This window comes from Lissotriton vulgaris, chromosome 7 (genome assembly GCF_964263255.1).
Source record: "Lissotriton vulgaris chromosome 7, aLisVul1.2, whole genome shotgun sequence".
Classification (NCBI taxonomy): Eukaryota; Metazoa; Chordata; class Amphibia; order Caudata; family Salamandridae; genus Lissotriton; species Lissotriton vulgaris.
The window spans coordinates 116,486,081-116,502,242 of record NC_141695.1 but is presented as its reverse complement, the minus strand read 5'-3'; the positions used below and the strand labels follow the sequence as shown (position 1 = coordinate 116,502,242).

Below are 16,162 nucleotides of genomic sequence, written 5' to 3'. Positions count from 1 at the left end.
TGAAAAAGCCAAAGGTACACATCATAAAAAGCCCTTTTCCAATGGCTGGCCACCGTTTAGCATAAAATGTGACGCCAGCCAATGGAAAATTGGGATGGGCTTAAAGCCCTTTACAGAAGTCACTCAAAATCATTAAATCTCGCCCAGTGAGCGCAGCCACGCTAGCCGAGACCTAAAAATGCAGGTAACAGAGGCACATCTGCCTCAGGAAAGGCCGTTTAAGCCACTAATAGGACTCTGGCGGCATCTTAACAGCACAGACACATCCCAGATTGGCCTCCAAGCTGCCCAGAAAAGCGTCCCACAGCGCCAACGGAGATACCGGCCCATCGCCTTACCAATACGACCTTACATGTTAGAAAACGACACGTTTCAGCTCACATCAGTCCCTCTGTCTTCGCCTGAGATAAGAACCTCAGTCGGAGTCACCGAGCCATTCGTGAAGCTTGCGATCCAAGCCTCGCTCTGACGCAGACGTTCAGCGTATTAGGGTTGGCTCCGGTAGTGCAGTAACCCGACAGTTGAATTCGGTTGCAGCGAGCTCCAATAAAGCTTGTCGATGCTGCAAAGAAGATCTCGCTCGGTCTGTGTACCCCGTGGCTGCTCTCTGAGAAGTTGACGGCACTTGCGTTTCAAGCCTCGCCTTGGCATCGCTTCCGTGGGCGCGTCAGTGCCCTGGAAGTGACGTCATGCCGCGTCCTCGGTCGTTTGAGAGCAGTGGGTCCTCTCTGGTCTTTGTGCGGCATTTCTACCGTTCCGGGGCGCTGCAGGGACTCGGGGTAGGGGAGGTAAGAAGAGCGGGGTAGACGTCCTGTCACTAATGTGCATGTAATAACAGCTCTGCGCATACTGTCCCACACTGGATGACGTCTGAGCTCCTAGGGTCAGCATCTAGTGGCCACAAGAGCTGAGCATGTATTACCTCCTTGCCCCAGTGAGCGTGTTCTGTCAGCTCGTACGAGACTGCTCCTAAAGTCACCAGCATTTGCAAGATGAGGATTGTAGCTGTACTTAACGTGAGCCTATGGTACCTGCTGTGATCTGAGCTTCAGGTGTCACCCTCACCCCATAGGTTAGGTAGGGAGTGTCTGCACCTAATATTCCAATATAGCGCCTGCCCCTAATCTGCACATGCAGTAGCTTACCCTGACATGAGTTTATTTTGCCTGCCCCAATATTCTTTATTCGGTATGCTCCTAAAGCGAATATATTGCGTTTTCCAACCCAAATGTATGGTGTCTGTTCCTCACTTCTGTGTAATGCCAACTTCTAGCCTGTGTATTGTTGTAACTAGATTTATCTCCTTTAGGTTGCTCAGCCAGTATGAGTGAGATGTTTGCATGGAATGTTGGTGTGTGTGATGTCAGAGTGAATAGAATGTGTGTGTGCCTGGTGCGTGTGTGGAGAATGTCAGTTGGTGAGTGAGGGCTGAGCAACATCCATCAAGCTCCTGGTGGGACCTAATATTTATCTTACTGAAACCAACTAATAAACATCATACTTGGATCAATTACCTGGCTACCATCTACATTATATCATCATTTACTACAACATTTTGGTGACGAGGATGGGATCTCTGTCAGGTCTCAATGGTAGCATTTATAGTGTCATCCCTATATGGTGTTGAAGTGCACACTTCCTGTATGTGTGTTCTGATTTCACATTCTTTATTCTTAGAATGTTTTCTGTTAAGTAGGGGGTTGCTTGGAGTCCTGGTGGAGTGTGGGCGAGCTCTTCGGGGCAGCAGTGAAGAGCGGAGTACAGCTGTCGTGCCTGTTTCTTAGAATACAGAAATACTACAGATTGGGTGCTGAGCATAGCCCTGAATATTTATGGACCACATATGTTTCCACCAGAATAATTGTGAAAAGTGTCTTAAGTGTATCAAACGTTACATTTCCATAGCCATACGGATACAAAGGTCCATTAATTGTAAATCAATTAATAGAGTGCTTACTACCCTGACCAGGTGTTGAAGTCCTTGATGCCATCATTTATCTTCCCCCCTCACTAACATTCAATGCCTGTTCTTCGCTGTTAGGGTCAAGAATTATAGCGCACGATCTGCCGTCCATCCCACCCAGTACTGAATGGACACACTCCACTACATACAGTTTAACTACAGCTGGTCTACTCATGCGGAAATGGTTTCATATCTGGTGGTTAATCCAACGGTTAATGTTGGTTATTGCGTTTAGTTATGTGCTCTCAAGAAAAATGGGTGTATTTGCTTCAGTTACTTTGCGATAATTCTATTAATACCGGTTAGGTGTGATCATTAGTGAGGGTTATGTGGTCTCAGGTAAATGGCTGATGAGATACACAGGCTGGCAGTATTGGGCAATGTTTGTTTTACTATACTATTTTTATAAAAGTTTTTTTTGTTTAGTTATTAACTAAAATTATTTATTTGACACTGACTGAGAGCATATTGTCAATGCACAGTCAGAAATACTTGTTTTGTTACCTATTCCTATTTTAGCTCTACAGCACAGCAGAACAACCACTGAGATGAGAGGTACTTGCACCTAACACCCCGGATGTATGTTGTGAATGTATGTGGTCAGTGCAGTATATGCATTATACAGATAAGGGAAGCAGAGTGATGAAGGCCTGTGGGTTTCATTTTGAAAGTTCCTGGCCTGTGCACCAGATGTAAGTGATTTTATTTTCCCAGGCAGTAGAAGTGTATTGCTGACATTACTGAAACTGAACAGAGGAGAGCTAGACACTGAAGTAGGAACAATGGAGACATGGCTCCTATAGAACTTCAATTAGATAATTTTGCTGAGAGGGGCTCCTGAATAACTTTCTTGTAGCACTGCCACTTGGTAGGGGCTGGGGATGCAGTTTCTGTTGAGAGTGAGAAGGGTAATGGTGTGCCAACCTCTTGTCGATTTGTAGATTATTGTCTATGTGACTGTTCATAGCCAGCTACAGCTAGAGCACTTCTCTTTGTGTCTCTTTTGTTGGTACTCCAGGCTGGGTACTACCCTACTGCGAGGTGCATCACTATGCACAAAGGTTGGGCTCTAGAGCGTCCTGGAGAGACAGTTGAAAAGAACAGTTCTGTGTATGTAATGCTGACAATATTATACATGACGGCGTTAGGGAACCACAAATGTCGTTTTGTTGTCTTTAATGCTGAAATTATCATTTATATTATTGGAAAGAACTTGGAATCACGTTGCAGCAGGCACACGTTTGTACTACTATTGACTTTTAAGAGGAAGTAATATCCAGATATCTAATATTGAGTATCCTTGTAACAAGTACTAGACAAGACTAGACAACAGAAATCTAGTACGACAGTCCAGCTTTAAAAAGTTGCAGAACATATGCACAGGCAGGAGCCAAGATTCAAGGAAAATTCAAAACTGTTACAAGCAGTCCAAATGTAAACCTAGAAGACAAGAAAATGTAGAGCAAGATAGTTCGTAGAGTATCGGGCAGCGCTAACTTCGCTGCTATGACTATAAGTGAGATCAAAGCTGCGGGCAGTATCACACCAGTGGTGGGATATTTCTTGTGCTTCCTCAGCAGTTTGGAAAAAGAGGCTATTATTGTACACAACCAGGGGAAAATATTCCGAGATCCGAAGTGGCATCCAAATTACTTCCAGCCAGTGTACTCCCATAGTAAATAAACAGAATAGCCTCTTTCTCAATTTTTTCTTAATACACTTTTTATTGAGGTTTGCACTTTTGCACAACTTATCAGAAATACAGTATCATCATGTGAGTTACAACTGTTACATTATGGTACATTATAGCAATCTGCAGGATCCAGTCCACTCTGTGATTAGAGGAATCAACAGATCTAGGTGGGACAACGGGGTGCTCTCTCGTCAGGGCTTGGAGCAAGCATGCTGATTGCACGACTGATGCCTTAAACCTTTTCAATGTGAGACTCTGGTGGTGAGCTGTGAGTTATGTGTGCCTTCGAAACAGTAATTGTGTGGGGGAAGGTCAGGTAGCAGCACATGCATGGGTGGTATGCAGTGTAGTGTGAAGGTGACAGGGAATGGGTGGGGCTGGGTACGTGGCAAGATAGCGACTTGCAGTCATGCCATTTCCTGTCTGCCCATGGCAGGGATTGTGTAGGTGGGCCAGGGGCATGTGCGTTCTCTGGGTAGTGGTCTGGGACCGGCTGAGTACAGTGAAGGGGGGCAGTATTGGGTGGTCGAGCGGGTGGGGGTGCGTCCTTGCGTGCTAGTTCTCGGAACTTCATGAACATGGTGTCCCACACCGCCACAATGGGCATTTTGCAAAGGCGGCTCGCCTTCTCGTAATGTAGAGTGGTACTTTCGGCTTCTTCCCAAATGTTAGACGGGGACCCGGAGGGTCGGCCGAGTACAGGGGGAGAGGCCTCCGGTGAGGGCCGTCTCCGGCGATCGTACAGACAAGTAACTTCCCCCCCACAGATGGACACCACACAAGGATGAGTTCAACACACTTTATATAAGATTCTTGAGGCAAGGTGGTAAACGATACAGGGGGGTCAGGACACGAGGATCCTCCAATTCTAGTCTCTGTAGGGGAAAGGGGTAGCGGGACAGTCTTAGTACCGGTCCGGTACCGGTGCGGCAAGAGGGAAGCTCACAATCCTCGAGCTTGGAGGTCCGCAAAGATGGGCCGCGGCAGCTCCAGCAGGCTAGGACGGTGGTTCACAGCGAGGAGGGCCGCGGCAGCGCCAGCAGGCTAGGAAGATGGTTCACAACGAGGAGGGCCGCGGCAGCGCCAGCAGGCTAGGACGATGGTTCACAACGAGGAGGGCCGCGGCAGCGCCAGCAGGCTACGAGATGGTGCTCGACGAGAAAGGCCGCGGCAGCGCCAGCAGGCCAAGACGATGGTTCACGTTGAAGAGGGCCGCGGCAGTGCCAGCAGGCTTCGGAGATGGTTCACAAGAAAGGGCCGCGGCAGCGCCAGCAGGCCTCCAAGGATGAGTTCCTCACGGTGTCTCTCGACTCCAAGATACAACTGCCTTCCTGCTCTGGAGCTGCCCCAGTTATAGGTCTGGTCTCCTTTGATGTCCGGACCCTCGCACTTGGAGGTCGGGAGGTCTGGGATGAGGGAGTCCAGACACCCAGCAGGGGGGTGGAGCCAGCGCCCGGGGAGGCCAGTGGCGATCGACACCTGGCGGAGGGGAGCCATTGACACTCCTTCTCCCATTGACCTGCCAAGTGGTCTCTTCACCCCCTAGGTGGATGGTGGTGCCTCGATGTCGGGGCCTGGCCAGGCCCAGGGTTGGGGTCGAGCCGAGGCCACGCGGCCTTGTTCTGTAGTGTCCAAAGATGGTGGCTGGGCCGGGGCAGTGGTGCTGACGGGAGCCCGGGCCAGACGATACTGGGGTGTTCGGGGGCTGGAGTTCCGTTGTGGACGGGTCGTGGGTTGCCCCAGCGGGTTGCCGGGATGGTTCTTGTCGGGGATACAGGGAGAGCAGAGGTCCGGGCCCCGCCATGCGGGGAGGGAGCGGGCCGTCCACGAGGCCTGTCCAACACCAATGGAGAAAAAACTTTTGTTGCTGTAGCAGGGACAGCGGCTGGGAAGCTCACCAATGTAGTGTAAAGGTGTGCTTGGCCAGAAACAGGGCTAGCCTCGCAAAACAGGCTCGGGCTTCGCTGCCCATGTGTTCGAGTGAGTGAGTTCAGTGACTGTGGTGAGGGTATCGCGGATGACATGCCAGTAGTGTGGAAGGGCAGGGCCCTCCCAGAGCATTTGTTGTGAATCAGCGGTACGGGAATGGCTTCTGGGGAATGTGAGATTGGCTGTTGGGAATATGAGTGTAACCTCGACGGTCTTCGGTAGGCCCTGTGTAGCCCGTATATTGAATACTCAAGGGCCAATATCCATTCTGAGACATGGAGCGTGCACCTAATATCGTCCTCTCGCACCTGTCTAAGGGGCTCTGGTCTAGAGGGATCCCTTTGTGTTCCATGAGGGATTAGTTTAGCCGTGCAATCAGGTGTAGCCCGGAACCCATGGTGCACTGGGTGTGTGACTGCATAGGAGGGGGTTTCCTCATCAATGGTGTGTCATAGGAGGCGGCTTGTTGACAATAGTTAGCCATTCAGGAGGAATTGACTGAGGGGGATATCATAGTTTTGTTGAAGCTAGTCGAATGTCAGTAGGTGATGGTTACGGAATAGATTTCCTATTGTTTCAATAGATCGGCCGTGCCAGGTGGCTATGTCCTCCAAGGTGAAGGAACCAGGAAATCGTGGTAGCCCTCCTAGAGGGATCTCAGGAGCCGCAGGACATGGCGTGTCAGGTGTCAAATCCAAATTAGACATCCGCGAGCTACAATGACCACAATCGATGCATTTTAACTGAGGGCAGCAGGAGTTGGCGTAGAATATTTTCTCAGTACGAAAACAACAGCATGCTGAGCAGAAATGAAAAATTTCGAAAACAATGTTTGTTCAGTTTACCAAAAAACCTTATGTTCTGAGATCTGATGCGCACTTAGGCTGGAGGATAGAGTGGATGGGGAAGTGCAAATAGAATCCGTGACAGCAGTATTAAGGTTCCAGGTTTCACTTTTATAAATCACAGCCTATGTTGCTTTATTGAGAGAAATAGAAGGGTAGTGCCTAGCAAACAAAATAAAATGCATGCATGTACCGGCTTAGAAATTGTACTACAGGACTGACAGGCAGTTCAGGCGCAAGCAGGGCTTTTACTCTCGAAAAGAAGAACACCAGCAAGGACAAATTTAGTGCGCTGCTCAGGGTGGATGTGAGAGAGACATGGTTAGACAGAAACACAAGTAACAAAATCAACACACTGAAAAAACATAGTAAAACAGCCAAATATCAAGACAGAAAAGAGTCACAGATGTGCAGGAGAAACAGAGAAACTGAAAGGCAAAGCACAAGCCAAACGCACCAAGAAAGCCACAGAGAAATGGAGGCGGGAAAGGTGTAGGCTGGCGTGTAGAAATACAGTAACAGAAAGATAGAAAACGGTGAACTGAGAGGGCAAGGAAAGAGGGCTGAGTCGAGAGTCCAAAGGAGCACCGATCAAGAAACAAAAGTTCATGTGTTGCAGAAGCTTTAACCTGGCAGACTGTGCAAAGCCATTTAATAACTAAAATCAACTGAAACTGAAACAAAAACACATGCACTCCATGTAAAATTGGTGCCAGCGCCGAGCATACAACATCCTGGTAGGTAGCAGCTCTGCCGAGGCATTGAGGCTTCGTGAATGCAGGAAGCGGGCTCCACTGTCACCCGGTGCCAGTCACAGGCACCTCAGAGCTACCCTTAGTGCAGTGGCAAGGGCAGTCCTTTGCAACCAGTTCAAGCCATTGAAAAACAGACCCTTTAGATGCAAAGTCCTCAGCGGCTGTCCCTTCTGTGCCAGGCTACACCCACATTGTTGGTATGGAGTTAAAGGGCATAAATATTTGAAAGAAAGAACACAAGTGCCATGGGACAGGAGACGAAGAGATAGAGACATAAAAAAAGAACAGAGCTGATACGGTGTAATGGAGCGCAGGATTACAGACACTCGTGACACAGAACAACGTTAAAGCTTTTAATAAGCAGCGAATACAGGAAACAAGTCTGCTCGGCTGACAATCACCAAAGATCTGCCAAGCCCTGGAACCCCCAGCATGTCATTCCCTTAACATTCTATGCGCCTGCATGCCATGCCCTGAGGCGTCACACACACCCGCTTACAACGAGCAACACAACCCCCACCCCCTTATTGCCAAATAAGAACAACGGCCTCATCCCCTACCCTAAAAGTATAAAATTGCAAAGATGTACAAGTTTGAACAATCATAGGAATGAGGAAGAAGAGAGTAAAAATAATCTCAACACATAAAATCAAGGAAAGGCAGACAAGGAAGAAAGCAAGAGGAAAGAAAGAGAAATTAGGATGAACTAGAAGAAAATAAGTAATGAAAAGAGAGAAAATAAATTACCTATGTACCCAGTATTTCATAACCACTCACAAATCGATAAAAGAAAGAAATCTTTTGTTCATCTACCCCACAAAATAATATATATATAATATAATCAGCCTTGTGAAATTCTTCGTCTCTTGCACCCTTCCACTGCTGAAGAATTCACCTTAAAAACCTTCTGGCCCCACACTTCTGGAGTCCTGGTTCCACTGATCTCCCATGTATTTGTCACTTCTTTCTGCTGTCCTTGCACCAGAAAAAACACCATCCATACTTGCACTATTCTCCTCGTTGCCTTTCAACCCAGTCACACCCATGCAGCTTCAACCCCACTATTTTGCACAACTTGAACACCATATAGGGCTGACAATATATATGCCACCATTGAGGGCTAGCATATATATATATACACTCAAGTTAGAAGTTGGCATTATACGGTAGGGAGAAAAATACACTATACATTTGGGTTGGAAAACATAATATATTCGGTTTAGGAGCAGACCAAATAAAAAATATTGGGGCAGACAGAATAAACTCATGTCAGGGTAAGCTACTGCATGTGCATATTAGGGGCACAACTCCAAAATGAACATGACACCCCTGCCAATCAAGGACCCAACCTAACTATTAAGCCAAACTATAGGGGCTGTAAAGGTGACATCCCTGATCACCTGCTGATTGGTGATGGAGGAAAACATTTGTGACAGCAAAGTGAAAGAGCCAATACCAATCTGTGCCCGTGTGATGGTAAAAAAACTGTGATGACACTTATCTGACATTGATGAAAGAAGAGCCTAAAATAAGGACTGTAGATTTGCAGATGCAAGCACAAACACACCACCCAAAAAAACAGTCAACCGTGCGTTGCACGCTGTCTTTTTACGAAACAATCTGCTTTAGATCTTGTTCTCCTTGATATTCAGTATCTAAAAAGAAAATCTTTGTTGTGCTAAACTCAAACATGAATCTGATGTCATATTCATTTTTATTGGAAATGGAAGTAGGCATTGTAGGACTTGGCCTTTTTGGCTAAAGTTCCCTAAACATTTTTGCTTCCCCCGTAGACCGTTTCCCTGACATAGAGTGCCAATTTAGATGCTTTGGGTACTTTACCACTACAGATCAGGATCAAAGTACAAGTGTTCCCTATGTAAAATGTAATTGTAATTGGTTGGCCATGATTGGTATGTTTGCCTTACTAGTAAAGTCCCTAGTGTTGTAGACTATGTGTGCCAGGGCTAGTAATGCAAAGGCATGTGGAGAAGGGAACTCAGGCCTGCAGTGTAGGGCCTGCGCGCAGTTTGCTAAGTTAGCATGTTGTCCTGACAAGCGCAACCACTTGTCAGGCCTGAGTTTCCCTTTTGCATACACATTGGGCACCGGGTAGGTCCCGGATAATCCCTGGGCAGGGTGCAGTGTAGGTAAAAGGCAAGACATATACTAAGGTGTGTTATGTCCTGACAGTGAAAAACACTCCATTTCGTTTTTCACTGCTGAAAGGCCATCCTGCCCATAGGACAGAATGGGGAGGCTGGGTGTTGTGTTTGTTAGCATAGTTTCCTGTAGGTTTATAATGGAGAGACGAAGTTTAGTATAAATGAACTCACAGTGTCAAAACACATATTTCTGTGAAGGTGGTTTTGTCACTGTGTGTTCAGAAACCTCTACTAAAGAAGGAGCAACTGAAGAGACTGCTGTGGCAAGACCAATCATTGCTTCGTGATCTGGGGCTGGTCTGCAGTTTGCTGTTCTAACCAGGGGAGAGGCTGTTGGGACTGTGCTTGGAGGCGCTGGGTACCCCTTCTTGAAGACTGTGCTGTGTCTTGTAACCCCAAGGGCCCGAGGTGAGCTGGCTCCCTGTTTGGGAACACAGGAACATAAACGTTTCTGGAGAAGTCCCAAGCCACGCGGTGTGCGCGTGCTTTTGCAGCTTGAGACCCTCAGAAGTTGTGTCTAGTGATCGTGGGCACGCAGGAGTAAGCTGAGTCTCGGACGCGCAGAGTGCGGGTCGTTGTGCAGTCAGGGTGTTGGTGAGGAGCGCCTGGTCGCTGTGTGCACCGAAAGAAGAAGTGAGACTCGGTTGCGCAGAGTGCAGGTCGAGGTGCAGGCCAGGTCATTGGTGAGGAGCGCCTGGTCACTGTGCAACAGGAGAAGAGGTGAGACTCGGACGAGCAGAGTACGTGTTTGGGTTCAGCCAGGGCGTTGGTGAGGAGGCCTGGTCATCGTGTGCACCGGGAGAAGAGGTGAGACTCGGAGGCGCAGAGTTTGTGTTGTGGTGCTGCCAGGGCATTGGTGAAGAGCGCTTAGATATCGTGTGCCCCGGGAAAAGAGGAGAGACTCGGACGCGTAGGGTGCGTGTCGAGGTGCAAACGGAGGCGTTGGTGAATAGTGCCCAGTCATCGTGAGCACCAGAGAAGAGGCGAGTCTTCGACGCTCAGAGTGCGTGTCGAGGTGCAACCTGAGGCGCTGGTGAGGAGTGCTTGGATAGTGTGTGCACCGAATTCGAAGTAAGTCTCCACAGTGCTGAGGGCGGGTTTCGGCGTCCACTGAGACCGCAGGAAGGAGGGCCAAGTCATTGAGTGAAATAGCAGTGGCCCGGACCTGTAGCCCCGGAGGAGCTGAGCCGCCGGCCCGAGCTTGCCATACCCCGTGACGGAGTTCTGGATCAAGGCCCATGTCACTGAAGTAGGAGAGGAGAGTGGGGTCGCACCCCCCAGGTAACATGGATCACCACCTTGGGTGGGGGTGCGGGCCCGGAGGGACTCTCTCTCGGCCTTTCGCGTCTGTCAGCTGCGCAATCCTGTTCCTTCGGCTCGGCTCTCGGCCTGTGTTGGCCCAAGGAGGGGCAGTACTGGGGCCTGAGTGAGAAGCAGTACTTTTGTGTCATCATTGATCCATATTGGGGGCATTGTTAACGGAGCACCTAAACTGTCGTATTACACTTTGCATTATTGCTGCTATCGAACTGTCGTATGACTCCTGACCTAATTTGTGCCTGCCGAACTACATGCTTGGTGCGCTACGCACTGCGTTATTTTTCCCTTGCAGAGTACATGGTTGTAAGGTGGCGCATTGCATTATTTCTTCTTCGCACATTACCTGATTATAAAGTGGCGCAGTGCATTATTCCTTCATTGCACAGTACATTATTGTAGCGTGACTTATTGCTTTGCTTCTTCCTGGTACAGGGCATGCTAATAGTGATACGCATTTCATTATTCCTTCTATTGCAAAGTACATGACTGTGGTGCTACTTAGGGCATTGTTTCTCTTTTGCATAGTACAAGAGAATATTGTTACGCATTGCAGTATTTTTCTTTTGCAACATGTGTGTTTCCAGCAATACGACTTGCCGAACCTTTTGGAAACGATTAGAAGGGAGCTACCTGTTGGTTAGAAGCAGTGGTTGGGATTAGAACCTACCAACCCACCGGAAAGAGTACTACCCATTCTTATATGTTTATTTTGTATTGTGTGGTCATATTGTATAACTTCTTATATAAATATTATACTCATTTTTTTTTTATCTCTGCTGCATTATCGTTGCCTGCTCGATTTCTCATTGTGTGCATTGGACTTTGCTAGCGCTTTCACTCCCCATTGCTCCATAGCGCTTTGTGCCCCAACCTGATTCGGTGTTGTTATTGTTGCCTTCCATTTTGTTGGTTGTTGTCCTGCCTCAGAGCCCGTCCTCTCCACCCCGCACCCGCCTCCCAGCTGCTCCTCCCACCCACGGACTTCTAAGGCTCTCCACGCCCTCATTTGCGCTGTGACCGTCCTGATACCATCGGAAGCGGTCGCTCCCCACGCTCCCTGTCCTGCCTGGGTATCGTTGGAACTTACTTTCATTGCCTGCTTACAGTTCGAATTGCTACCTGCCTAGACCGCTGCCTGCTCAATCATAACAGCGTGTGCAATTTAATTTAAACAGCGCTTTACTGTTATTTTATCTCTGCTGCATTATCGTTGCCTGCTCGATTTCTCATTGTGTGCATTGGACTTTGCTAGCGCTTTCACTCCCCATTGCTCCATAGCGCTTTGTGCCCCAACCTGATTCGGTGTTGTTATTGTTGCCTTCCATTTTGTTGGTTGTTGTCCTGCCTCAGAGCCCGTCCTCTCCACCCCGCACCCGCCTCCCAGCTGCTCCTCCCACGCTCCACCCCTTCCTCTCTTCACTTATGTCAGAACAGTCCACGCGTAGCGTTCACGCGCTGCGGACGCGCCCCATGCGCGCCGATGGTGCGCCAAAGGTAAGCCCGCCTACGCCCGTACGCGCCTGGACCGCGCCCAGCGCCAGACCCCCTGGCCCCCGCCGTACCCAGCCCACTAGACACATATGATGCCGCAACTCTCCTCGCCCTCAACCCCGGACGCACACCACAATGCTGCAAAGCCACCCCAGGACGTACCCACGGCCCATTCGCCTGTCACACCTGCAAGTTCACCTGCTTCAGGACCCTCACCAAATCCACTTCCTCCAAACATTGCTCCTACTCTAACCACCTGAGGTGCATCCTGCTGAACACCCGCTCGGTCCACAGACACGCAACTGAACTCTGGGACCTACTCGACACTGCGTCACCGGACATCGCCTTCCTTACAGAAACATGGATGAACACATCATCAGCACCCGACATCACTATAGCCATACCGGACGCTTACAAGATCATCCGAAAAGACCGCACCAACCAAACAGGAGGAGGCATCGCCATCATCCACAGGAACACCATCAAAATCACGACCAGCATCGACGATAATCTTGCAACCGCCGAACATCTCCACTTCCAGATCCACACCGACCCTAGGACCACACTTAGAGGCACCCTCATCTACAGGCCTCCAGGAACCCGCACTCAATTCAGCGATGACATCACTGACTTCGTCAGCCCACATGCCCTCGCCTCCGAGAACTACATTCTATTAGGAGACCTCAACTTCCACCTTGAAAACAAACACGACAGCAACACTAACTCCCTCCTGGACAACCTGGCCAATCTCGGACTCAAACAACTTGTGGACACCCCCACCCATGTAGCCGGACACACGCTCGACCCTATCTTCACCTCCAGCAAGCACATTTCCTTCGACCCCACCACAGCTCTCCATTGGACGGACCACAGCTGTGTTCACTTCAGCTACAAAACCACCATGACCCACAACCGCCCACAACCTATTCCTCGGAGAAACTGGAACAAAATCACCTCCGACCAACTCCTCACATCACCCTCCCACCCTCTCATTGGACCCAAACCAAGTGGCCACCAAACTCAAGCAATGGATCACCCACAGCGCTGACGAATTAGCACCCCTGAAAATGCACCAGATCAATTCAGACAGCAAAAAGGCTCCCTGGTTCAATGATGACCTTATAAAGTCCAAGAAGCTATGCCGCACCCTAGAGAAAACCTGGAGAAAAAACCCAACCATCGACAACATGGCCACCCTCAAGGCGGCCACCCGCAAACACCACCAACTGATTCGATCCACCAAGAAATCAGCTTTCAAGGATCGTCTCGACAACAACGCCCACAACAGCAAGGAACTTTTCAACATCGTCAAAGAATTCACCAACCCCGCCGCAGCATCTAACGACATCACTCCCTCCCAAGACCTCTGCGATGCGTTATCCTCCTTCTTCTACAACAAAATTGCCGACATTCACAACAGCTTCGAGAACACTCCCTGTGAACAACCCTCCCCACCCTCCTCAGATCCCACACCGCCAACTAACAACCTCAGCGCCTGGAACCCAATCACCACCGAAGACACCATCCGCCTAATGAACTCAATCCACTCTGGCTCGCCAACCGACCCCTGCCCCCACCACATCTTCAACAAAGCTGACTCCATCATCGCACCCCATCTCCGTGATGTCATCAACTGCTCGTTCAACTCTGCCACCTTCCCAGAAAGCTGGAAACACACCAAACTCAGCGCCCTCTTGAAGAAACCCACAGCAGACCCCTCTGAACTTAAAAACTACCGACCCATATCCCTCCTCCCCTTCCCCGCCAAAGTCATTGAGAAAGCCGCCAACAGCCAACTCGCCGCCTTCCTTGAATCCAACAACTCCCTCGATCCCTCTCAGTCCGGATTTCGAGCCAAACACAGCACCGAAACCGCCCTCATTGCAGCAACAGACGACATCAGAACACTACTGGATAACGGAGAAACAGCGGCCCTCATTCTACTCGACCTCTCGGCCGCTTTCGACACAGTCTGCCACAGCAGCCTTATACAACGCCTCAGCAACATCGGCATACAAGGAAAAGCCTTGGACTGGATCATCTTATTCCTCGCTGGGAGAACTCAAAGAGTCCGACTTCCCCCATTCAACTCAGAGGCCACTGAAGTCATCTGTGGAGTACCACAAGGATCATCACTCAGTCCCACCCTCTTCAACGTTTACATGAGTCCACTCGCCTCCATCGCGCGTCAACACAACCGTAACATCATCTCTTACGCCGACGACACCCAGTTAATCCTTTCCCTCACCAAAGACCCTAACACCGCCAAAACCAATCTTCACGAAGGCATGAAAGAAGTAGCCGAATGGATGAAACATAGCCGCCTAAAACTCAACTCAGACAAAACGGAGGGGCTCATCCTTGGATCCTCCCCCTCTGCCTGGGACGACTCTTGGTGGCCTTCCGCTCTGGGCACAGCACCCACACCCACAGACCACGCACGCAACCTGGGCTTCATCCTAGACTCCTCTCTCTCGATGTCCAGACAAGTCAACGCAGTCTCATCCTCCTGCTTCAACGTACTTCGTATTCTCAAAAAGATCTTCTGCTGGATCCCCCTCGAAACAAGAAAGACTGTCACCCACGCACTGGGCACAAGTCGACTGGATTATGGTAACACACTATACGCCGGAATCACAGCAAAATTACAGAAAAAACTCCAACGCATCCAAAACGCATCAGCGAGACTCATATTGGACATCCCTCGCCAAGATCACATCACCGGACACCTAAAAGACCTCCACTGGATTCCCGTCAACAAGAGAATTACATTCCGTCTTCTCACCCACGCACACAAGGCCCTCTACAAACTAGGACCCTAATGCCTCAGCACTCGACTGTCCTTCTACACACCCACCCGCCAACTTAGATCGTCCAATCAAGCCCTCGCCGCAGTCCCGCGCATCCGAAAATCCACTATGGGTGGCAGATCCTTCTCCTTCCTGGCGGCCAAGACCTGTAACTCACTCCCCACTCACCTCCGCCTTACTCAAGACCACATCTCCTTCAGAAAAGAACTTAAAACCTGGCTATTCGACAAAAATTGAACCCCCCTTCCCCAAGCGCCTTGAGACCCTCTGGGTGAGTAGTGCGCTATATAAATCCCTGAACTTGAACTTGAACAGGGCTATCTCAGACGGTGTCCTAACTTACCCTAACGTTGAAACGAGGGGTTGGGGACTTCCGCCTCCAGCAGTTGGTGGCAGCGGTGAGGGATAAGGACCCCCACTTTCAACAGGCTTGTATAAGAGGAGTTTGTTCTAATGATAGGTTTCTTTAATTTCAAAGAGTAATTCAACAAAGATTGTAGAGGTATTAGAAATTCGTTCTCACACACGCAAGACTTTAGGTTTTAAGGTGGATATATTGATCACTCTTCTATCACCTATCAACAGTTTTATTTTTTGGGGGGGGTTGTGGGGGGTTTGTGCTTGCATCAAACAATCATCACGGTTTTTTGACCATCACAAGGTCACAGATTGGTAATTGGCTCTTTCACTTTGTTGCCACAAATGTTTTCTCTGTCACCAATCAGCAGGTGATCAGGGATGTCACTTTTTCATCACTCATGATTATTACAGGTTTCTCCTTAGATGTGTATAATTATACCTCTAGACATGGGGAACTTCTAATGTGATGATGTACACCAGTGTATGTATGGTGTTACATCGGTCTTTGGTTTGTGTTTATACAGCCTTGAGAATGTTGCAGGACGATATCCCAGTATATGCGACAAAACATGTGTCGGCTGAAGAGAAACTATAAGAATAAAGAAAGAAAAACAAGAAACTCAAAATACTGTGTTAATGTTAATGCATAGAATGTGCAGATAAATGTTTAGATACACTACAGACGTGGGCTGAGGATTTCCTTTGAGGGTGATGTGTGTAAAGGATGAACTATGATGATGTGAATAAATCTCTTGATCACCAGTGTGAGAAAGAAGAAGTTGTTAATCAACTGGCCATACAGAATCGCAAAGCTCTACATCGCCAAATATT

General features: G+C 49.0%; 1 protein-coding gene across 2 annotated transcripts in view; it reads left to right on the top strand.

Annotated features, from left to right (window-relative positions):
* The first annotated feature begins 683 nt into the window (after nucleotides 1–683).
* Nucleotides 684–16,162, top strand: part of LOC147700953 (uncharacterized) — a 60,871-nt gene continuing 45,392 nt past the window's right edge. Inside the window, exon 1 of one of the 2 annotated variants that reach the window (XM_086929783.1) lies at nucleotides 684–788. The gene's annotated coding sequence lies outside the window, so the exon portion shown is untranslated. The remainder of the gene's footprint in view (nucleotides 789–16,162) is intronic. The other variant, XM_086929784.1, reaches the window with a different exon arrangement.